Source organism: Cavia porcellus, unplaced genomic scaffold (assembly GCF_034190915.1).
Source record: "Cavia porcellus strain 051 isolate PalLab524CR breed Dunkin Hartley unplaced genomic scaffold, mCavPor4.1 scaffold_18, whole genome shotgun sequence".
Taxonomy (NCBI): domain Eukaryota; kingdom Metazoa; phylum Chordata; class Mammalia; order Rodentia; family Caviidae; genus Cavia; species Cavia porcellus.
Window position 1 is genome coordinate 22,287,997 of NW_026947501.1, and position 24,355 is coordinate 22,312,351.

Genomic DNA, 24,355 nt, shown 5'->3' on the forward strand with positions numbered 1-24,355 from the left:
GATAATATTTCCATGTGTAAATATATGTATGCTTACATATGTGTATATGTATATATGGTTATGAGCCTCAGAAAAATACTTACATTCGCAATGGACAGAAAATACAATGGTAATCCCATAAGGTCATAGCAGAGCTGGGTAATGCTGATATATGATTTTCTAACTTATTTTTATTATTTTAAACAACTTAACCTCAGAGAACAGAGATGCCTTAAAAATAGATAAATCATCAAGTCAAACTGTTATTGACCCATTTTACAGACAGCACAGTGGGAATACTAAGTAACTAGGATCATTTATCCTGGAATACACAGTGGACTGTGAGCCCAGGAAACAAGCAAAATAGCCTCTATTCCTAAACCTGAAGCATTTCCCCATTCAATATCAGGGGGTCAGAAAGGAATTTAAGAACCAAAGCAGATCAGAGAATTTCAATGCTTCACCCAAGATGACAAAGTGCTAATTAACAACAGAGACGTGACTTGAACCCAGGGCTCCAGACTACATTCTGGTTCCTTCCCCTGTGTTATGATATATCCTCCAGGTTTAGCAAATCTGCATTAATGGTTCAGATGCCTCCCTGCCAGGAGACAAGCCATATAGGGATCAAAGCACATCTGTGAAGCTAATGACAGTCTAATTCACTATTGGCAGAAACGTAGGAGATTTGGGGAGAAAATTACAACAGACTGTTATGGACCATTCTGCAACACATTGTTGAAAACAGAAAACACCTCTTAGATCACAAAGCATCACTGAGGAGAGCCAAAAGTCCCCGTTCATTTCACGTTCCGTTCCTTCAGATGCTTGGTGGGTCCCCCAAACCAGCATGCTCCAAACCACATCTGCTTCCATGATGGAGAAATGAGCACCAGGGCTCTTCTGAGCTCATAATAAATTTATTTTTTCAAAAGCAGAGTTAAGAGCCTAACTGGATAAACTAAAAAATCAAGGGAGCATGATACAAACAGTTCCTCCATATTCAAAACACAGCGTTAATCCTTGACATCTAGATAGCTATCTTTGCAAACTTTTCCCAGCCTTGCCAGCTCTCATCTGAACTTAAACTCACTTCCTGTTATAGAAGAACACAGAAACATTCCTCTTTATTGACTGAATAAGACTTACTGGACACGTCTTAGATGTCAGAGCATATGCTAAATCATCTCCAGAGCTAACTCTTTTTTTTTTTTTTTTCTTTTTTTTTTGTCTTTTTCGTTTTTATCGGTACCAGGGATCGAACTCACGACTGCCTGCTTTCAAGGCAGGCGCTTATGCCGCTGAGCTAAATCCCCAACCCCTAGAGCTAACTCTTGCAAGTCTAAGTTCTAGACCAATTATCAAGGCTCCCCAGAGGCTGCTGACCAATAATAAACAAAATTCAGTTGCAGTGTCCAACAAACTCAACTTCACTTTTCTTTCAGTGACAGTGGTTTATTCTGAACAGTCCTTAAAGACTGTGTAGTAAATATTTTTCTTTAAAACCTGATCATCTCATTTGAATAAACACATATTTGCATATAAACATATTTGTATATACATATGTAGATATATAGATATTTGTAGATATATGTATACACAGATAAGTTAAAATCTCAATTTTGGTAATATTTTCGTGTTTTAACTTTCATTGTGAAATTTATAAACACAAAGTACATAGAACAGCATGATGAAACCCCATGTAATTAATATCCAGATTCAACGAATTGCTAAAATTTTCCCATTGTCTCTTCTATTTTCTCCATACTTAAAAAATTAAGCATTTCCTAATGAGTCAGTGTTTTGCACATGCATGTGGAGGGGTTGGGTGATGGAGACCGAACCTAGGTCCTTGTATATGCAAAGCAAGAACTCTACCACTAAGCCATACCCTCAGGCTGATTCACTAATTTATACACTGCAGCTGCCACGGGTTAGACACCTATGTGTCAATTAATACCTTTCAGAGCCCTTTTCATTTTTATGAATGACACAGTTTGAATGATAAATTCTGCGATCACCCTACTTACCAGCATTAGTAATGTGAGGCACTTAAGAAAATAACACAATAGCTGTTATTACTCAGTACTAAAGGTATCCCACTCTGCTAGTCCCTTCCATACACTTCAAGAGCAGAGATCCTGTGTATGACAATTTAGATTTCTTTGATCAATTTCACCATAGAAAGAAACGGACATAGGATTTAGAAGTCAGAAGAGAAGGAAATATTCTCCAGCTGCCACAACCACATATATATTGGAAGTATATAGAAGGCAGACATGGGGCCAGATATGTAGCTCAGAGGTCCAGTGCCTGTCTGGCAAGCATGAGACTAAGAATCCAATTCCTAGTTTAAAAAACAAACAAAAAATCTAGAAGACTGACATAGATTTAAGTTGATGAGGCAGTCATAACCATAGAAAGCAATCACTGAACTTCTGAATTTCTTGACAAAGCTCTTATCTTTGTTCCCTAGACTCCAATTATTATACAGACACTCAGTCCCCTGCTTGCAACCTCTTCTGTCTTGAGTATTTGAGAGTGACTTCCATTTCCTCAACTTAATACATGCTGAAATGATAACAGGCTCCGTACTTCTCAGGATTACCAAACCGCTAAGGATTGCCGTGGGAGTTCAGTAGCATACAGGCGCCCAAGGATGGGGGCCCAAGGTCTGTTCACCCATCACACCTCCAGCCCCTCCAGCCACATCAGCAACTGACAGCTGGCCAGGGCACCACGCACTTTCTCAAGTCTTCCACTTAGTCTCTTGCCCTTGGTTAACTCACTACTGCCCGAGAAGTTAAGCCCTCCTCAGGGAAGTTTTCTCTGAGATCTCACCAGGCCAATTGCCATTTCTCTATGCTCCTACAGCAATTCAGTATCTCTATCACTGATTCATCAAGGCATAGTTATGCTTCTACATGTTGGCTTACATAGAGTTAGAAATGTGTGCTTGAAATATGTATGCACTCTTGTAATTCATAAACCTTATTCTCCAGCTCCAGTGCTTTGTATGTAGCAAGTACCTGATAAATAAACAAGGGAATGAGTAGTTTTTCACCAGTGTCAGCAACTTACAAGTAAAGAATTATTTCCTTTAGGTGAGAACAATCAGACAGTCACCTTAGTTCAATCTCGTGTCTAGTCGTTTCTAGATCTGCATTTTCCAATAGATGATAGCCACCAGATCCATGTGGCTATTTAAATTTTGATTTTAATTAATTAGCTAAAATGTTTAACATTTGGTTTCTCAATTAAATTGGGCACATTTCAAGTGCTCAGTAACCACAGATGGCTAATGGTTACCATATTACATGGCACAAATATCAGACATTTCTGTCATGGCGGAATGTTCTACTAGATAGTGTTGGCCTCTAGAAGTAAGGAAATAGAAAAAGCATTTGTAAAGGCACAACTAGAAAAATCCTCTCATCTAGATACGTGCAGAAGCAATACATTTTTATGGGTGACTCAGAGACAAAATGATCAGCTGGAATGCTCAGAGACTAATACACAGAAAGTAGGCACCAGCAAGAAGATGAGGATTAGCATTTCTTTGGAAGTCAGTGTATAGAAGCCACTGAACTACTAAGTACTTTATATATACTTTATTTTAAAAGAGCAACTTTGTGAGTAGATGCAGATCTAGAATCCCTCATCTATAATTACAAAGTCCCAAAAGCCCTGAAAATCACCTGTTTCTTTTTTTATGTTTGCCACAAATTGTGATAATTTGAATTGCTATGAATCTAATCCTAAACTTTATTTAGAATGAATCATCATTTTTTACTGCAGAAATATTAATAGGTTACAGGACATGAGGTAGTTGTCCTTTACTATAAACTAGGACATATGTACTGTTTCACTCCACCAAGAACTGAAAGAAGCTGAATTCTAAAATATACACAGCCCAAATGTTTCAGATAAGAAACTGGGACTTGTGTTTTGGTATTCCTGTTTTACAAATGAGAAAATAGAACCTAGAAAGTACCTAGCTCAGGTACTTTCTCCGAATCACAGAGACAGGAAGCAGGGATTTTAACCAAAAGAGTCTATGCCAAAAGCTCCAGTTTTTTAAAAATTTTATTTAAAAGGAAAAGGAGAAAAAACAAAACAAATCAAAACAGTGTAAGGGTACAAGTAATACAGAACTACAAAAAAAAAAAACAGTAAGAAATCACCAGTTAATAGATTACACATTATCATCTTAGAGATAGTGGTTCAAGTCACAGGATCAAAGCATACAAAGTGGACATTCAAACAGTGAGACTGCAAACAGTTGTGTTCAGTGATCCAACAAAAAACATTAATATGGTCATCTATTTAACACCCCTAAACACACTTGCAGTTGTTTCCTTTTTTTCCTCTCTTTTTTACAACAAAATTTACACATTTTGGGTTTTATTACTCCTTAGTTCTTACTACTTTTTTTTTGGAAGAGAATAAACTCAAATATGGCAAAACAAAGCTGTCAGTCAAAACCAAGGATAGACATAGCACATGATGTAAAAACAAAGTACAAGGTTATCAACAATGGTTACCATAATGCCTCTTGCTTCCTTAAAAAGAATTGTCTATCTCATTAGGTATTATAAAGTTGGACAAAACAGTAGAGAACAAGACCAATAAAACCTAAGCATTGTAAACACTACAGGACTTCCAAAGAAGATAATAGTCAAACCAGAATGGGCATCATAGTGGATCTAATTGCCTTCAAAGTAGTTGCCTATACCCTCAAACTTGATACTATCATATAGAATGGAACAGAGTCTAATCAGTCAAAACAAGATAGTGGGAGTATTACCGGACTTCAAATCAAGTTAATAGGAAATCAAAAAAGTTACTATAATATATCCTGCTAATTTTTTGGGTTTTTCTCCTTAATTAAAACACTAAAAAATAACTAAATAATTTTTTAATGTATCGAGAGATTGAGATAAAAGAGGACATAACAACATAACAATGGAGGTCAAAGCATGACTGTTTCAGCAACCTAGTGCTTCACCACCAAATAACCCGACTTAATAGTAGTTACCATAGTGTCTTTTTCCTTGAAATATTTGAATATAACTTCATATACTATAGCTTCAAACATATCAAGACAGTGTAAAACCATTCAAGTGGATGAAAGCATTGTAGGGTATTTAGAACCAGCTAACAGAAAACGAACAATGGTTTCTATATTATCTCTTTGCCTTTAACAATTTTTGTTTATACTATCACATATAATAAAATCCAGCAAGATACAACATGATAAAACCAATGGAGACAGAAGAGCCATAGTTTGGTGGGACTTCAAAACAAGATGATATTAAGTCAGCACTTGCTATTATGATGACTTGTTTTCTTCAAAATAGCTGTTCATTTCATCACAGGCAATAATATCAAGCAGCCCAGAATAAAGCCATTCCAATTAATAAGTGAAAACTTTATAAGGCTTCAAGGCCACATAATGGGGAATCATGATCACCACATACTTTTATATATTTGAATCATTTCTTACACTAAGAAAACTATTCGGTATTCACACATGCGAGACTGATTTATTTCACTTATGACTATGGTTTCAAGTTGCGCCCATTTATTGATAAATATCTCAATGTGATCCTTCTTTATAGCTGAGTAATACTCCATTGTATAGAAATACCACAACTTTTTTATCCATTCCTCAGTTGATGGACACTTGGGTTGTTTCTAAGATCTGGCGATTACAAATTGTGCTGCTATAAACACAGGTGCACACATATCACTGTGGTATGATGCTTTCAGTTCTTCTGGGAATACACCTAGAAGTTTAATAGCTGGAACAAATGGGACTTCCAATCCCAGCTTTTTGAGAAATCTCCAAACTGACCTCCACAAAAGTTGTGCCATTCTACACTCCCACCAACAGTGTAGGAGAGTTCCTTTTTCCCCACAGCCTCTCCAGCATTTGTTGTTGTTGGTTTTCTTGATCCTGGCCATTCTTTCAGGAGTGAGATGGAATCTCAGTGTGGTTTTAATTTGCATTTCTCTAATGACCAATGATGATGAACATTTTTTCATGTATTTACTTGCATTTGTATTTCTTCATCTGAGAAGTGTGCATTCATCTCAGATGCCTATTTTTGGATTGAATCTTTGAATCTTGGGGGTCTGAGTTTTATTAAGCCTTTAGCTGGATACAAAATCAGACAAAAGTCCCTTGTCTGAGGGGGAGTTCACTAAGATCTTTTACCAGTTTGTGGGTTTTCTTTTCACTATGTTGGAGATTTTTTTGACATGCAGAAACTTTTTAATGAGGTGGTCCCAGTTATTAATTCAGGGAAGTATTTCCAGTGCGGTTTGATTCCTGTTCATGAATTCTCTACCTAACCCCTATGTCTTCAAGGTTTCTACCCAATTTGTCTTCTAATAGATTTAGTGTTTCTGTTTTAATATTCAGATCTTTGATTCATTTAGTTTTTAATTTAGTACATGGTGATAGGCATGGATCTAGTTTTAGTTTTTGGCAATGGAGAGCCAGTTTTTCCAGTACCATTTATTAAAGACACTGTCTTTCTTCCAGTGAACCTGCTTGGCACCTTTATCAAAGATAAGGTGGTTGAGTGGGTTTGTAGTTGTGGTTGCATCTTCTAACCTATTCCATTGATCTTCAGCTCTGTTTTGATTCTAGTACCATGTTGATTTTACTACTGTTGCTTTGTAGTATAACTTCAAGTCAGGGATGATGATACCTCCTTCCCTGCCTTTGCTGCTTAGAATTGCCTTTGCTATTCTAGGTCTCTTCTGGTTAAAGAGAATTTAGATGAATTTTAGGAGTGATTTTTCTAGATCTATAAGGTATGTGGATGGTATTTTTATTGGGGTTGCACTGAATCTATATAAGAGTTTTGGGAGAATGGCCATTTTCACAATGTTTGCTCTTCCTATCCATGAGCAAAGGATGTCTTTCCTTTTTCTGAAATCATCTTCAATTTCTTTTTTCAATGTATTATAATTTTCCCTGTATAGGTCTTTCACTTTTTTTGTGAGAGTAATTCCTAAATATTTCATTTTTTTGCTTGCTAAGTGTGAAGAGTGTGGCTTCTCTTATTTCCCTCTCTGTGATTTTGTTGTTAGTGTATACAAATGCTATTGATTTCTGAGTATTGATTTTGTATCCAGCTACATTACTGAATTTATTTATTATATCTAAGAGTCTTTCAGTGGACTTTAGGGGGTTTTCTATGTAGAGTATCATGTCATCTGCAAACAATGATAATTTAATTTCTTCTTTTCCTATCTTTACCCTTTTTATTTCTCTCTCTTGTCTAATTGCTCTGGCAAGTACTTCCAGTACTATATTAAATAGAAGTGGTGATAAAGGACATCCTTGTCTTGTGCCTGATTTTAAAGTAAAGGCTTTCAATTTTGGGCCATTTAGTACGATACTGGCTGTTGGTTTGTCGTAGATGGCCTTTATTATATTGACATAAAGACCATCTATTCCAATTTTCTGTAAAGTTCTTATCATGAATGAATGTTGGACCTTATCGAAGGCTTTTTCTCCATCTATAGAAATGATCATGTGATTCTTACTTCTAGCTTTACTGATATGGTGGATTACATTTATTGATTCATGTATGTTGAACCATCCCTGCATGCCTGAGATGAATCCTACTTGGTCATGGAGTATAATCTTGATGATTTGCTGCATCCTATTTGCCAATATTTTATTGAGCATTTTTGCATCTGTGTTCATTAGGGAGATTGGCCTGTAGTTCTCTTTTTTAGTTGGGTCTTTCTCAGGTATTGGTACTAGAATAATATTTGTTTCCAGGAATGACTTAGGAAGGATTACTTTCCTTTCAATTTCATTGAATAGTTTGAGGAGTGTAGGCCTTAGGTCTTCTTTGTATTTCTTGTAGAATTCTGCAGTGAATCCATCAGGGCCTGGGCTCTTCTTTGTAGGTAAGGACTTAATTACATTTTCAATTTCACTAATAGAGATTGGGTTATTCAACAGTTTTACATCCTCTTGATCTAGCTTTGGTACTTCATATGTTTCTAAGAATCTGTCTATTTCTTCTGTGTTATCAAACCTTTGAGAGTAGAGGTTTTTGAAATAGGTGTTGATGATCTTCTTTATTTCTGTAGAGTCTGTAGTGATTTCACCTTTTTCGTTTCTTATTGCATGAGTTTGAGCTTTTTCTTCCCTTTTTTAAATAAGGTTGGCTAGGGGCTTATCGATTTTATTTATTCTTTCAAAGAACCAACTCTTTGATTCGTTGATTCTTTGGTTTTCTTAGTCTCTATTGTGTTGATTTCTGCTCTAATTTTTATAATTTCTTCCCTTCTTTTGGCTTTGGGCTTGACTTGCTCTTCTTTTTCTAGCTGTTTGAGGTGTAGCATCAGGTTATTTATTTGTATTCATTCTGTTTTCCTGATGTGTGAACTCAGTGCAATAAACTTTCCTCTGAAGACGGCTTTCATTGCATCCCACAGATTCCGGTAAGTTGTATCTGTATTTTCATTTTCTTGTAGGTGTTGTTTAATTTCTTCTTTAATTTCCTCTGTGACCCACTGATTATTCAAGAATGTGTTATTCAGTTTCCATGTGTTTGTGGGCTTTTTGCAGTATCTTTTATCATTAAATTCTAATTTCAAAATGCTATGATCCGATAACATGCAAGGGATGATTTCAACTCTTTTGCATTTATTTAAATATGTTCTGTGAGCTAATATATGGTCTATTTTAGAGAATGACCCATGTACTGCTGATAAGAGTGTGCATTCTGATGTTGTTGAGTGGAACATTCTGTATAAGTCTATCAAGTCCATTTTTTCACAGGTGTGATTCAGTTCTGTTATTTCTTTGCTCATTTTCTGTCTGGTTGATCTGTCACTTGGTGTCAATGGTGTGTTAAGGTCTCCTGTTACATTTGTGTTACTGATAATTTGATTTTTCATTTCTGTTAATAGTTGTTTTATATAACTGGGTGCTCTGGAATTTGGTGCATATATATTTAAGATAGTTATCTCTTCCTCTTGGAGTTTTCCCCTAACGAGTATGTAGTGACCTTCTTTGTCCTTTCTGATCATTGTTGGTTTAAAGTTCATGTTGTCTGCAAACAGAATGGCTACTCCTGCTTTTTTTGGACTCCTGTTGCATGAAGTATTGTTTTCCATCCTTTGACTTTCAGTCTGTGAGTATCCTTCTAGGTTAGATGGGATTCCTGTAAACAGCACAGGGTTGGATTTTGTTTCTTGATCCATTCTGCCAATCTGTTTCTTTTGATTGGTGCATTGAGATCATTCACATTAATGGTTATAACTGTTATATGCTGGTTTATTGTTGACATGTTATCTTTCTGCTGTTGCATCTTTATCTTTCTGTTCTGTTTAATTATCTGCTTTGCTTAGTGGTTTTTTCCTTTATGTATCTTAACTGTCTCAATATTTTTTGCAGGGTTGGCTTGGTGTTCATGAAGTTCTTCAGCTGTCTTTGTCATTGAAGTATCTTATGTCACCATCGATTTGGAATGATAGTTTTGCAGGATACATCAGTCTAGGTTGAAAATCATTTTGCTTTAGGATCTGGAATATTCTGTGCTCTTCTTGACTTTATTGTTTGTACTGGGATGTCTGCTATGATTCTGATAGGTTTTCCTTTATAAGTGATCTGTCTTTTCTCTCTGACAGCTTTTAATAATCTATTCTTGTGTCGGATTTCTGGGATGGTGATTATTATATGTCTGGGTGTAGTTTTATTTTGGTTATGACTATTTGGAGTTCTATAGGCTTCACTGAACCTGATGTCAGTTTCTGATCTCATGCTTGGGAGATTTTCAGCTATTATTTCTCTAAGTATCCTCTTGTCATCCTTTATGTTGTCCCCTTCTTTTTCATTAATCCTTATCAATCTTATGTTGTTTTTCTTTGCATCATCTTACAGTTGTTGAATTGTTATTCCTGATTCCTTGTTATTTTTAAAAGATCTTTTCTTTCCTATTCACTAGCTGCAATCTTGTCCTCAAGGTCTGAAATTCTATCTTCAGTTTCATTGAGGCGGTTTTTATAGCTTTCAGTGGAGTTTTCTATTTCCTGTATATCTCTGTGCATCTGCTTTATGTATTCTGTTTGTTTCTTATATTGCTCATTTAGGGATTCTATCTTTTTGTTTAGTTCCTCCAGTTTTTTAACTGTGTTTTCTTTAGATATATTCATAATCTCTTTCATTTCTTTTATCATTTCTTTTTTACCAGGGAGATTATTTCGAGTTTGAATTCCTTTAAAGCTTCCCGGAGTTGCTTGTTTATTTCAGTAGCTATTATGTCTGATATTTGAGATGTATGGCATATATTTTCTTCTATATACATTGCTCCTAAGGTTTCTTGAGATGGGCTGGAGGTTTTAGGTTGTAATTTGGTCTTTCATTTTGTCATTTTCTTATATTTCTGTGTTTCAAGTGTTATTTAAAAGCTTCCTCAGGATCTGTTGGAAATCCACTTCTATGTTCACAGGTCCTAGGACTCTGGAACCTGTGGCGCTCGTCTGCCTGCTTAGAACTCTGCAGTTCCAATAGGCTGGGCTCTGGGGACAGTGTGCGCCCCCCTGCTTGCTTGGAACTCCACAGTTCTCTGAACACAGCCAGAGTGGGGAGGCAGATGAGGGGCCTTGGACCCACTTAGCCACTTCCCTGCACCCGGAAGTCTCGAGGGTCCTGAACAGGCTGGGCTTGGGGAGAGTGCGCTGGGCACTTAGTGCTGGCCGTGGGGCCTCTGGAAGTGGTGATGCTCACCTGCTTGCTTAGGAATCCACAGTCCTCCAGACTCATGGGGAGGCGGAGGCAGGTGCCCCAGACCTGCCCAGCCTTTACACTGCACCGAGAGGGTGCGAGGGTCCCAAATAGGCTGGGCTCCGGGGACAGTGTGCACCTGCTTGCTTGCTTGAAACTCCACAGTTCTCCAAGCACAGCCCAAAAGCTCCAGTTTTAACCACTGGTTAATATTTCCTTTCTCAATTGTTGTTAAAATATGTATAGCAAATTCATAGCCTCTGCTTTGAATGGATACCAATTAGAACAGGAACTCTGTGTTCCAGAAATCCTTCAGAAGTCCTACCAGGTACCATACTCACACTCAAAATTGACATTAGAATCGCAATTATGATTAAGACAGGTATAGGCAAAGTGTATTGAATACTTGCAGTATTTCAAAGAAAATCCTGATATCAAAATTCTCCAATAAATTATAGTAGTTAGCATTTTCAGGACCTCACTATTTAATTTAAAGTGCCTCAGGGCAGGGGGTCCTCAAGAAGAGAGAAACAATGGAAAACTTCACCATGCCAAGGAATATAGCTTCCTTAATCACAACCCAGAGCAAAGGCATCCTCACACTGAAGGAGATCAACACAGCTTCCTTTTTCATAACCCTGGTGAGAATGCTAGGAAAACCCCAGGGAAGCCCAGAAAGGTCTGGCTGTCCTGTGCAGAGGGCATACCTAGGGGCACATCAAACCCCTGGTAAGGTGTTAGCAGCCACACAATGACAAAGCGGCTGAACAGAGGCACAGCACCCACGCATCCTTGGTTTTCTTAAGAAATCCATAGAGCACCGAAGAAGAGCTCCAGTTTCTTTAGCATGGACTAAACTCTCTTTAACATGTCGCAGCATGGACAACTCTCTATTTAGAAGTGTTTAATTAGTTAATGAGGTTAGGGAGCAGTTCTTCTTAGCAATCATTAGTTACGGTTTGACACAGGAGACTGCAGTAAATTCTCATTTGCAAAAGTCAGCAGATTTCCCTTCTCTTTCATGACCACTCAGGAACCCTCCCAGTGTGCTTAGCACACATAGTCTGCAACTCTCACTTCATACTTATGTTTCTAAGCTCTCAGGAAAGGAGAAAAAGCCATTGCATTGGGTTTTAGTGGCAAGAACTGTGTTGATCAGGTTTAAACTATTAGTGTTTAAACGCCTTTCTTCCTGCTACTTACATTTTGGGCTTCCAGTAATGAGTATACTGGAACCTGATTCTCCCTGATATGTAAGCTATAAAAGCATTAAAGAAGATGGTTAATCCACACTTATTTAGAACAAAGGAAGTATGCTTATATGGCTCAGACAAAGAGAAAAGCTTTGTGACACCCATCTCAGTCAGGTTGGCCACATAAGTCCAGGTAAAATCCCAAGAAGCAATTGTTACCCTCTCATTCCATTGAAATGTATTGCATGCACTATTCCCAAATCACAGTGAAAACTCACAAACCACTCACATGCATGTTCACAAGTCTTCTGTGGACAGAAAAGTCCAAAAAGTTAGGTCAAATTATGCTTCAGGCAGCCTTTTATTCATAATAAGTGAAAATTATCTACCCTTCACAAAAATAAAAGATAATTTTCATTACTAACTTCTAAAAGACACTCTCTCCTTCACCTCTGAGGACTGTCTTCCTGCGGGCCAAGCACATTTCTACTCACCCCTGTAGGAAGGTCTGTCCTGGAAAGCCATCTCTCTAGGGAATTCTTCCTGGGGCAATGAAGTAAGACCTACAGGACAGAAACCCAAAGGCACAGTCATGTCTGACTGGGCGTGTTTATCCCAGCCAAGGTAGAAATAGGAAAAACACAAAAGTACAGGACGTGTAATTCAGGCCCACAGATGGTCCCTTTGTGTGGAGTTTTGAGGTCCCTAACCCATACTACCTAAGACTGGAAAGAGGAATTTAGAAGATGCCAAGATTGGAAGGGGAAGACATATGACCTAAATAACTTGGATGATCCCTCTTTCCTACTCCCAGTTACTCCCAGAGTTTTCCACTCTTCCCAGTTACACCGTAACCCAAACTCACCATCTCCTCTGAGCCAAAGCCTCATGGTACACACTATTATGGTTGAAGAAAATGCCAGGGTAGAAATCCTCTGAGAGGTCATGGTAAGTCTTTCACAATCTGAGTCTCAGATTCCCTAATACACATGGGTTATACATGGAGCTTTATAGCTAAATTTCTTGACCTCTGTCTATGTCACTTTCTCATTGGGAACTCAATACCCAACATTCACAATTTAAAGGAGAAGTATGTTTTGGCTCATATTTTAGAAATTTCAATCCAAACAATCAATGAATAAAAGAGTTGGTTCTTTGAAAGAATAAATAAAATTGATAAGCCCCTAGCCAACCTTATTTTAAAAAGGGAAGAAAAAGCTCAAATTCATGCAATAAGGAATGAAAAAGGCAAAATCACTACAGACTGTAGAAATACAGAAGCTCATCAACACCTATTTTGATAATCTCTACTCTCATAGATTTGATAACACAGAAGAAATAGACAGATTTCTAGAAACATATGAAGTACCAAAGCTAGGTCAAAAAGATGTAAAACTGTTGAACAACCCAATTTCTATTAATGAAATTGATAATGTAATTAAGTCCTTACCTACAAAGAAGAGCCCAGGCCCAGACGGATTCACTGCGGAATTCTATAAGAAATACAAAGAAGACTTAATGCTGACACTCCTCAAACTCATCAATGATATTGAAAGGGAAACAATCCTTCCTAAATCATTCCTGGAAGCAAATTTTACTCAAGTACCAAAACCTGAGAAAGACCCAACTAAAAAAGAGAACTACAGGCCAATCTCCCTAATGAACACAAATGAAAAAATCCTCAATAAAATACTGGCAAATAGGATGCAGCAAATCATCAAGAAGATTATACACCATGACCAAGTGGGATTCATCCCAGGCATGCAGGGATGGTTCAACATACCTAAATCAATAAATGTAATCCACCATATCAATAAAGCTAAAAGAATCATATGATCGTTTCTATAGATGCAGACAAAGCTTTTGATAAGGTCCAACATTCATTCATGATAAGAACTTTACAGAAAATTGGAATATATGTTCTTTACCTCAATATGATAAAGGCCATCTATGACAAACCAGTATCATACTAAATGGCCAAAAACTGAATGCCTTTACCTTAAAATCAGGCACAAAACAAGGATGTCCCTTATCACTGCTCCTATGTAATATAGTACTGGAAATACTAGCCAGAGCAATTAGACAAGAGAGAGAAATAAAAGAGGTAAAGATAGGAAAAGATAAATTATCATTATTTTCAGATGACATGATACTCTACATAGAAGATCCCCAAAACTCCATTAAAAGACTCCTAGATATAATAAATAAATTCAGCAATGTAGCTGGATATGAAATCAATACTCAAAAATCAATAGCATTCCTATACACTAACAACAAAAGCCCATCTAGATTTTCAGTAAATGTGAATCAACTGGTTATTTCTGGATTGAAGCATCTGATCTTGGTCACGATAGTGACCTTATTTCTTAATATGTTTTCCTTTTTATGTCAGACTAATTTGATCTAGAATTACTGGCCTATGAGTTAGAGAACTAGAATCCACCAAATCAAAACATCTACAAGAATAAGGGTGAGGTTTAACTTGATAAAGCACATGAAGGAAGGCTTGTATATCTGTAAAAAAGAATAGTCCCAAAATTAACTCAGTCACAGAGACCACAAAGAAAAACATGGCCACCTTCAACAAGATACTTCCAGATTACAAGAAGTCATTAAAAACATCATATATCACAACCAGGATGCAAGTGTAACATATGTAAATCACTAATTTTAATATACCACCTAAATAGAAGTAAGGGTAAAAATCACATGACCATCTCAATTGATGCAGAAAATCCAACAACTATCCATGATTTTTTTTAAAATGACAAAAATAGGTAATGAATGACCTTACCTTAAGAGAAAAGTCATTTATGACAAGCCCACTGCCAATATCATACTAAATGGGACAAACAGAAAGCATTCCCTTTAAAGCCAGGAACATGACAAGGGTGTCCATTCTCACCATCCCTGTTCAGTAGTACTTGAAACTTCAGCCAGAGCAATCAGGTAAGAGAAGAAAATAAAAAGGATTTGATTAGAAAAGAAAGAAGTCAAGCTATTCTTATTTGCAGATGACATGACATTTTACACAGAGGATGAAAAATCAAACTCCAACAGAGGACTCAGAAATAACAAATTCAGCAAAGCTGCAGGATACAGAATAAAAGCATGAAAATCAATAACATTTCTATATGCCAAGAATAAACCCACTGACCAAGAAAACAATTCCACTTGCAGCACCTTTAAAAAAAATTAAATACATAAGAATTACCCTAAATAAGAACATGTGAAGGACCTCAGTAACGAAAACGTTAGAGTTCTGAAAAAAAGTAATTGAAGAAGACATTGAAAAATTAAAAGACATGTCCTGTTCTTTGGCAGGCAGAAGCACTATCATCAAAATAGTCACATTATCAAAAAATGATACATAGACTCAGTACAATTCCAATCAAAATAGCATCAGTTTTTTTTTCACAGAATTAGCAAAAAAAAAAAAAATTCTGAAGTTTATATGGAACCAGAAAAGACCCAGACTAGCCAAAGTTATGGAGCAACAAGGGCAAGGCAGGGGACAGATAATGCTAGACTTCAAGTTACAAAGTTACACTACAAAACTATGTTGTAAAAACAGCATGGTACTGGCACAAAAAGAGACATGTTGACCAATGGGATAGGATAAAGGATGCAGAAACAACTCCAATCACCTTCAACCATTGATTTTCAACAAAGCGCCAAACGATATACTCTGAAAAAAGGATAGAATCATTAACAAATCATGCTAAGAAAGTTGATTATCCACAGGCAGAAGAATGAATCTGGATGTATATCTCTTACCCTTTTTAAAGTCAAATCAAAATGGAGCAAAGACCTATATACATATAAAAACTGAAACACTGAATCTGTTGGAAGAAAAAAATAGATAAATTTCTCAAAGACATAGGTAGAAGCAAAGACTTTCTGAACAATACTTCAATTCCATATGAAAAAATACCAAGAATTAACAAATGAGGTTATATCAGATTAAAAGGTGCTGCACAGCAAAAGAATCAACCGATAGGATAGACAACATATAGAAGGGGAAAATTTTTGCCAGCTATTCCTCAGAGGATTAATATCCAAGGTACATAAACAGCCCCCTAAAATAGAAGACCCAATCAAAACACAGGCAATTGAAATGAATAGACACTTCTCAGAAATACAGATGACAGATACAGGAAAACAGCACTTAGCATCTTTGACCATCAGATAAATGCAATTCAAAATAACACTGACCCTTTCTTTGTTGAAAACTGTTAATATCAAGAACTCAAAAGACAAATGCTGGAGAGGTTGTTGTGAAAAGGAACGCTTCTATACTACTTCTGAGTGTCTTCCCAAAAGAGCTAAAGTCATTACATTACACTGATATATGCACACCAATGTTTATAACTGAAGCATGGAAGAAGCCTATATGCCCATTAACAGGAAAGTGGATTAAGAAGTAAGGTATATATACACAATGGTACTACTCAGTCATCAGGAAATATAAATTTGAGTAATTTGTAGGAAAATAGATGTATCTTGAAACCATAATAGTAAGTGAAATAAATGAGACACAGAAGTTAAGTATGGCATAGTTTCCTAATATGAGAGACTCAAAATATAAGTAATTGAAGAGCAAGATGAAAGACACAGGTTAAAAAACAGAGGAGTAGACTTTAGAGATGGGAAAGGGATCTGGAGGAGGAAGAAAAGGAGAATCTGGAGGACACAGGGAGTACAGCCGATCAGGATTTGACATTTGTATGCAGCAATCTCCAATGTAAATGTAATTACCATGTATGGCAAATGCATACCAAGAAAAAGTTTAAAAAGAAAAGCACCAGTAACTTGATTTATACATTTAAATTTCTATTTTATTTTTCTGTGCTCGAGACTGAACCTAGGACCTTGTGCATACTCAGCAACTGCTGAGCTATACCTTTCCCCACTACATTTTAAAATTTCTAAGTAGGAAAGAAGTCCACAGACAAATGACAGTGGCTAATTTCCTCATATCTACAATTTTCACCTTCACAGTTCTCAAAATCAAATTTAAGAAGCAAGAAACAAGACTCCAACTATGCCACCAGCTAGTTTTGTGACCTGGTGTGAGTCACACTCTCTCTGAGCTTCTTGTTCTGCTGCATGAGGGCCACGGCCACGTGGTCCACGGCAGCTGTCCACTCTGGCACGGTGGGCCCGGCTACCAATTACCCCACTGGACTTGCAGGAAAATTGTGCATGAAAATGGAACAGAATTTCACAGACACTCGAGTATAACACAGACAAAGAGATGGATTATTTGGCTTGCATGCCTAAGCAATTATGCTTGGAAGTATAAAATGAAACTTCTTATTTGTAATTTAAAGATTTTAAAGATGCTTTGTAGGTGAAAAGTGGCAGAATAATTATCCTGGTCAAAAGTGAGCAAGCTGTAAAATGGAGCTCACCTTTTAAGTTGTGAAATAAATGGTTGTTCAGGGGCTAAAAATTAAATTCGCATGAATCTGAAAGGATGCCAACTTGGCCACTGAATGAACCCATTGAGTACAAAAGCCACAGAAAAAGTGAGGACTGTGGGGGGGTCTCCACCCAGAGCAATGGGAATGGGGCAGTGAGGTCCCGGGGGTTCGCTATTCTCGACTCACAAGTGAGGGTGTGGATTGGCTCCAGCTGTCTCCTAACCCCCAGTGATGGTTCGCTTGTCCAAGAACTGTTTCCTCTCCCAGACCTCTCTGCAGACCCCAGACTGCAGGGGAATCTCTTTTCTTCCAAATGTTCTGCAGCCTTTTAAACCCGTGATGTCATCTGCACAGCCTTAGTGGATCCCTAAGTCTGCCCCCCTAATCTAGTAGCTCCACAGTTCCTGAACAGTGGCACATCAATAAAACACAGCAGTTCTGTTATTCAGGTTACATTAAGCTTTTGAGGAAATTTTTTTTTAAGTTTTTACTGTGAACAGTTAGTAAAGGAAACAGAACAAAGAAATAAAACACCAGTTCATTAAACCTCAAGCAGAGCATAGAAATAAACCCTGCTCACTTGGAGGTGGTTGACCAGGGGGTTTGGAATGTCTGTGGGCTCTGCTAAAGGAAATTTTTCCTCTTCAGACACTAAGCAGGAAAATTTCTTAGCAGCATTTTGATAAAGGGCAAATGATAATCCAAGCTTTAACATATGGATTTAGGACAGAAGAGCATTGCTGTGGGGTATGAGCCTCATAGTCCAAAACTCAGAAAAAGTTGCCTCAGAGAAGACTCGGAGATGGAGTCTGAGTCTTGGTAAAGTTGGAGAGTCACTCTGCTCAGGGCTTCTTTGGCAGAGGATCTTGTTAAAATACAGACTGACTTTGCTGATCTGACGTGAGACCGGAGATTCTGTACTGCTAGTGAACTGCTAGACTACTTTTTGAGCAGGAAGCCCCTGGATCCTGAGAGAGAAAATGTCATCAATGGGACACTCCAGACTTAGCTATGGCAGAAGGACACAGCTTCAAAGGCTGAGAGAAGATACAGCTGATAGAGATATTCAGTGCTGCCAGAGGACCCTAGAGCAAAAACAGCCAGACCCTAGTTATCCCCAGTTCAATCTCCTAAAGAGATTTGTCTTTTTATATAAACCCAGTGATTAACAACTAGCTTGTTAGTTCAGGGTCTGAGGAACACAGAGGGGGACTCATGAGCTACAACTCAGTTCATTAACTGGAGTAACAACCAATTTCAAGGTGATTATTGCTATTATAAGCTCTGATCAATTTTTAAAACATGTTTCCAGGTTTTGAACCTAAAGTAGGAATATTAGAACCCAGAAAGCAGCTGTATTGAGAATTAATCATATCCCCAGATTAATATCTGATCTTGCCATCAAAGGAAATACAGGACACATTTAGTTAGGGTTCTAATTGTACCTCCAATAAACCTCCACCACAGTGAAATATGAGTGCCCATAACTTTTAGTTTCAACTTCCTATACATAATCCATCTGACTGGATGGTCCTGAGCAGAGCAGTTAAAGCAATTTGTTTCACTTATATAAAGGAATAAATCAGCGTTTAATTATGTGAGGTTTATTATTAACAGTGCTGGCAATCTGACCATATGCCATGACTTCATCTTTTTACAGCAAGAAAAAATACAAGAATATACTGATTGCTTTTATGATGCCTTTCCCCACTCAGAGCAGTGCTCAGGAAGGGAAGTTGCACATAATGTCACTGCACAAGACAAAAGAGCTGGTGTTCACTGCTCTGAGCACCCAGGCATTGGCTTAGGATGCACACAGAATGGCCAGTTAATAGTGACCACAAAGCAGAGCCAAGGAAATTCACGCCATCCTAGGTTCTCCTTCTTATTATGAGAATAAGCCTGTTAAATCTCTTTTTTTCTATAAAACCTTAGTGTCTTTCTTAAACCAAGTCAAATCACCAGCACATGGCAGAAGAGAGGATACAGATACAGTGTCAGACGTGTGAGTGCAAATGTCTTCTCTCTTGCTGTCTACACAGGTTGAGGAAGTAATCCAACAACCCTGGCTTCCTATTTCCTGAGCTGAAAAATTGGTGCACCAATACCTTCTATACAAGATCATATGATTAGATACAATGGATGGACAACCACTGGCCCATATTAAGTGCATATTATATAAAAGGTGGTTATTACAATGGAAATCGCTGTGCTGAGAATACATTGGAGAATCAAGAGTGAAGCATATCCATATCCTACTATCCTCCCTAAACTGGTAACACCAGTAAAACTATCTCAAACTGTGGCTTTACTTTGTTCTTTGCTCTTCACACAGGCACTCTGACACCTATGTTTTCATCCAGAGCCAATTTCTAATTTATTTGTTTCTTTTCTTTTTTTGCCATAGTAAAATTGTGAACTCCTCTCTAGTCCATGTGTTTTATAAATGAATGAGTCCTTTAGTCCACCTGTATCATGAAGGCTAATGGAAAAATGCTACACTTACAGAGCAAAGGTGCTAAAGCTTCCTGGATGAGAACTGTCAGCAAGCAGTTCTCAAATCAGAGTCATGAAACTCTTCGGCAGCAGACAACTGGTTGCCTGCTCAGTATAAACTGTCTTGCTATCTAAAGTGAAAGAACTCAGTTGTGGTTGTTGGGTAAATATTTCCTTGTTGATCAGGTTAACCAAGTACATACAAATGGAATTATTGCAGGGGATTTACAAAAACCCCCCTTGAAGGAGATACAGAAATTGGTACCTCCTCCTCTGGCCCTTCTCTTTCCCTTCATCTCTTCCATTGCATGAAAATGATGATGGTTAGAACTCCAAGTTTAGGGTGCCATAAGGCAGACCCAAAGATGGAAGGCATGTGCTAAGGATGAAGGTAAGAAAGATGGAAAGAATCCGGGACCCTGATGACACCATGGAACCTCCATATTACCCTAGATGGCTGGCTTGTCTGTTGACAAGAAAGGAAAAATTCACAACAAATGTTAGCCATGTTGTTACTCATGTATGTTACTGGTAGCCAAATGCAATTTTTCTTTTTGGAATTTTGCACACATCTCAAATAGATCTGCATTATACACAAAGGACCTTAAAAGAACGATGTTCCAAATTTGTGCTGAAAATGTAAAGAACTGAGCTTTATCCAACACACATTTATTAATAAAGCAGTATGTTACCCATAGACAGCTGAAATTGTGGATGCTCCTTGCAAAGAGAAGGATTTATTTAATTTTATAATACTTTGGGCTTGTAATAAATACCCCAAAGGCACACCTTCCTTCAAGGTTTCTACTTAATTGGGTCCATGTTCTGAAGTTTATGAACTCACCAGGACTAAAATAACTCTGCTTTTCATCCTTCACCAAGGCAGCTTTAAACTCTTTACTAGACATCGTAGCAAAATAAAACATTCTTGAAAACATTAAAGACTGACGAGCTGGTTTGGATTTTCTCCAGTCCTCTAGATTTTCTCTCTTCCACAAAGATCTAAAGAGAGGTACAGCCACTTTGAAATGAAGACAATTGATTTGAGGCCACCAAACACTGATTTATCTTGTAGAAAACCACTTGCATTTTTCAAGCCAGAGCAAAAAAGCCTCTGCACCCCTTTGGCATGGTGTACTAGAACTGGGCTTCCAGATTGAATAGATTGTACCAATTTTGGTTCCTATGAAGAGGTCTGACCTGAGAAAATAACAACTTAGCACCAGAGAAATATATCAGTTGAGAGAAATCTGAATCATAGACAGTTTTCTTGTTATATTATACCTTACCAACTGGAGAGGGAGCAGAATTCAATCAAATTTTAATCTGAACTTTAGTGAGGCATTTGATTTGAAATAATGTGCACCCAACATGGGCATATTTTCTTGACTTTGCTTCTTACAATGTGGTTCAACACTTAACAGATAGAAATTATCTGCTCAACAACCCTCAAAAAGGTAAATAAATTGGCCTCATGAGTCTGTTCTGGTGTTTAAGTCTTTATTAAATGATAAAAGAATAACTGATTTTTACATGTGCAAATGCTATAGCTGGGTGGAATTATTCATATCAAGAAAAGTAGAGACAGAATTTAAGATATCTTCTTTCAGCTGGAGAAAATGGTGTATTTGAACACAGATCGGTATTTAACAGAAAAAAAAGTGCACACAAATACAAACACAAAATAAAGATCCTGTCAGGAAAACAGTTGGTTGAAAAGAAGGAACCAGGGAACCATTAATATCTCTGAGATCTCCAACGATGATACAAGACTGTGGTAAATGAGCTTCACCATGTAGTTCTTTTCTCAGTAACAGTTACTGCATTAAACATGCTGATTGATATCTCAAGCACCCGGAAAAGTAGAGTCTTGAATCTGGGGCTCAATGATCCAGAACTCTCCTTCTTTGCTCTAGAACATCACTTAGCAATTACCGGTATTAAGCAGACCACTAGCAAAGAATCCCAGTCCTGCCTTCAACAGTCTCCAGGCGGGATTTAATGAGGCATGAACTTGCACAGCAAAATAGACTCCTTCGTTAAGTAGCTAATTAAACTGTTTTGAAAAAGCGATCATGAGCAGAGCTGATAAATTCAACCTAAATTAGAGCATTAACTAATCCAAGCAAGAGACTTCCGCTGAAAAGCTCAAAACAAAAGGCTTATAATGCCTACTTCTCCACCCTCTTTCCCCCCAACACACAAACACACCACATCCTAATAAAGTGCACTGTAGATATCATTTCACTCTGGATTATAAATACTTGTATACATACATGGATAGTAATTATTAAAATCATAGAAAAACACACCCAAAAGAGAAAATGTATACAACATAATTTTCTTGATCAGAAAACTAGACCCTAACCCTATTAAAACTTTGGTGTCATTTTTTTTAGTCATTTTAAAAATGGTGCAAACACTCATAAATTTTTTTAGGAAAAATGTATATCATTTTGTAGTCCTTTTTTAGTAAAAAATGCGTACTGAGCACCTTTCAGTCGCATTTGGAACTCTTTAAAGTTATTTTGAGTGTCTGGATAATACTTCAAATATGTATTCTTTAATCAGCCTTCTGATAGAGTATATAGTTTCTCTCTAAATTTTTACCATTAGAAACTTGCCTTTGGTGCTTATTCTCAGAAATTAGTCAGAGCTTACATTCATATTCTCTGGGACAAAACTACTACATAGAAATGTTGGGACAAAATGTGAAGAATTTAAAACATTTATGTGTTGGAAAATTGTCCTACAGATAAGTCATATCAACCAATCACACTCTACTGGTAGTGTAGTAAACTGCCTCAATGTACAATCAGTTTCCCTCTGTCCATATCAGCTTTAATATATACTTTCTCTTTGCCAATTTATAATGAGAGCATATCAGTTAAAATTTAATGTATTTTACTGCTACTGAGATTGAAGCTATTTACGTTTGTTTGTACATTTATATTTCTTCTTTGTGAATTATTTATTCACACGTTTTATTCATTTTACTATTAGAGTATATGGAGTATCTGTTTCTTTATTTGATTAGTAAGAATGGGATATGCATTAAGGATATATACTTTTTAACTGACATAATGATTATGCATATGTTTTCCCAGTTGTTTATCTTTTAACTTCCCTTATAATTTTGATGTAGGGAAATTTTAGAAGATTTTTTGTTGGAAAATCTATCCTTCCTTCATTTTAAAAATTCTTTTTATAATACCTTTCTCAGCCTCAGTTACCATTTATTATGTTCACCACATTTTCTTTGATTACTTGTATTGGTTTGTGGTTTGCTTTCATTATTAACCTATATATATATATTTTTTTTTTTTTGGTCTTTTTCCTTTTAATTGGTACCGGGGATCGAACTCACGACTGCCTGCTTGCAAGGCAGGTGCTTATGCCGCTGAGCTAAATCCCCAGCCCCTAACCTATATATTTAATCCATGTGAAATTTATTTTGCCACAATGAGAAGAAAACACTCTATGACCCTTCTAAAATGGTCAACCACAAGCCCCAGCTTACCCACTGATACAATCCATGACATTTTTTTATTAAGCACTATATCGGCTTTAATTTTAGCAGAAGGGTTAAGAGCTTGGATTTTGGAATCTGACAGACCTAATTGACTCTCTCCTACCACCTCCAAGAACTCGGACTGGTTGTTCAACTTGCTACTGCTCCATTTTCTCACCCACAAAGCATTTAGCAAAGGATCTTACTCATGCTAAGTGCTCAAATAATTATTAGTCATTATCAGGCTTCTCAATAGTCTCAGAATAGCCAATCAAATTCTATGTCTGTATCTCATTTGCTGTCCCTGCGACATTAATAGTTTAGATGATTTCCTCAAAGGTCTGAACTATAACCCTCCTTACTTCGCCCAGACCATGTGGAGCCCAGGAACAATTCTAGGAGACCCAGAGTCACCACATTGCTCCACAAAGCTTCTAGTCTCCCTTTCACCTCCTCCCCAGCAATAAAGCCACAACAGGTTTGCATCAGAGGCAAAGGAATGCAAAACAAAACAAAAGGAATACAAACAAAATAATAGGTCAGCTCCATCGCTTTTCCACTTGGGGAACAAGACCTTCAGACTCCTCCCAACCTCAGAGAAGATGTTCCCTTACTCTATGCCAAAATCACTTCTTTTTGCTCAAGGAAGAACTGGCATTTGTCACCTTGAAGGCTTCTATGGCATAGATGCGTCTCCCAAATCAGTGTTATGTGGAAGCTTGGTCCTGTATGCAGCAGGTCAGGAAGTGGGGCCTAATGAGAAGTGATTGGTGGTAGATTCATGTCATTATCAAGGAGAGGAGGTTAATTATTGCAGAGGAGCTTATTTTAAAATATAGTCCATCTTTTGTTCTTTCATTTTTGCAGCTATTTGTCTTTCATGACACTATGATGCAGCATGAAAGCCCTTGCCAAATGCCACTACTACACCCTTGGACTTTCTAGCCTCCGAACACTAAGAGATAAATACACGTCCTTTCTTTATACA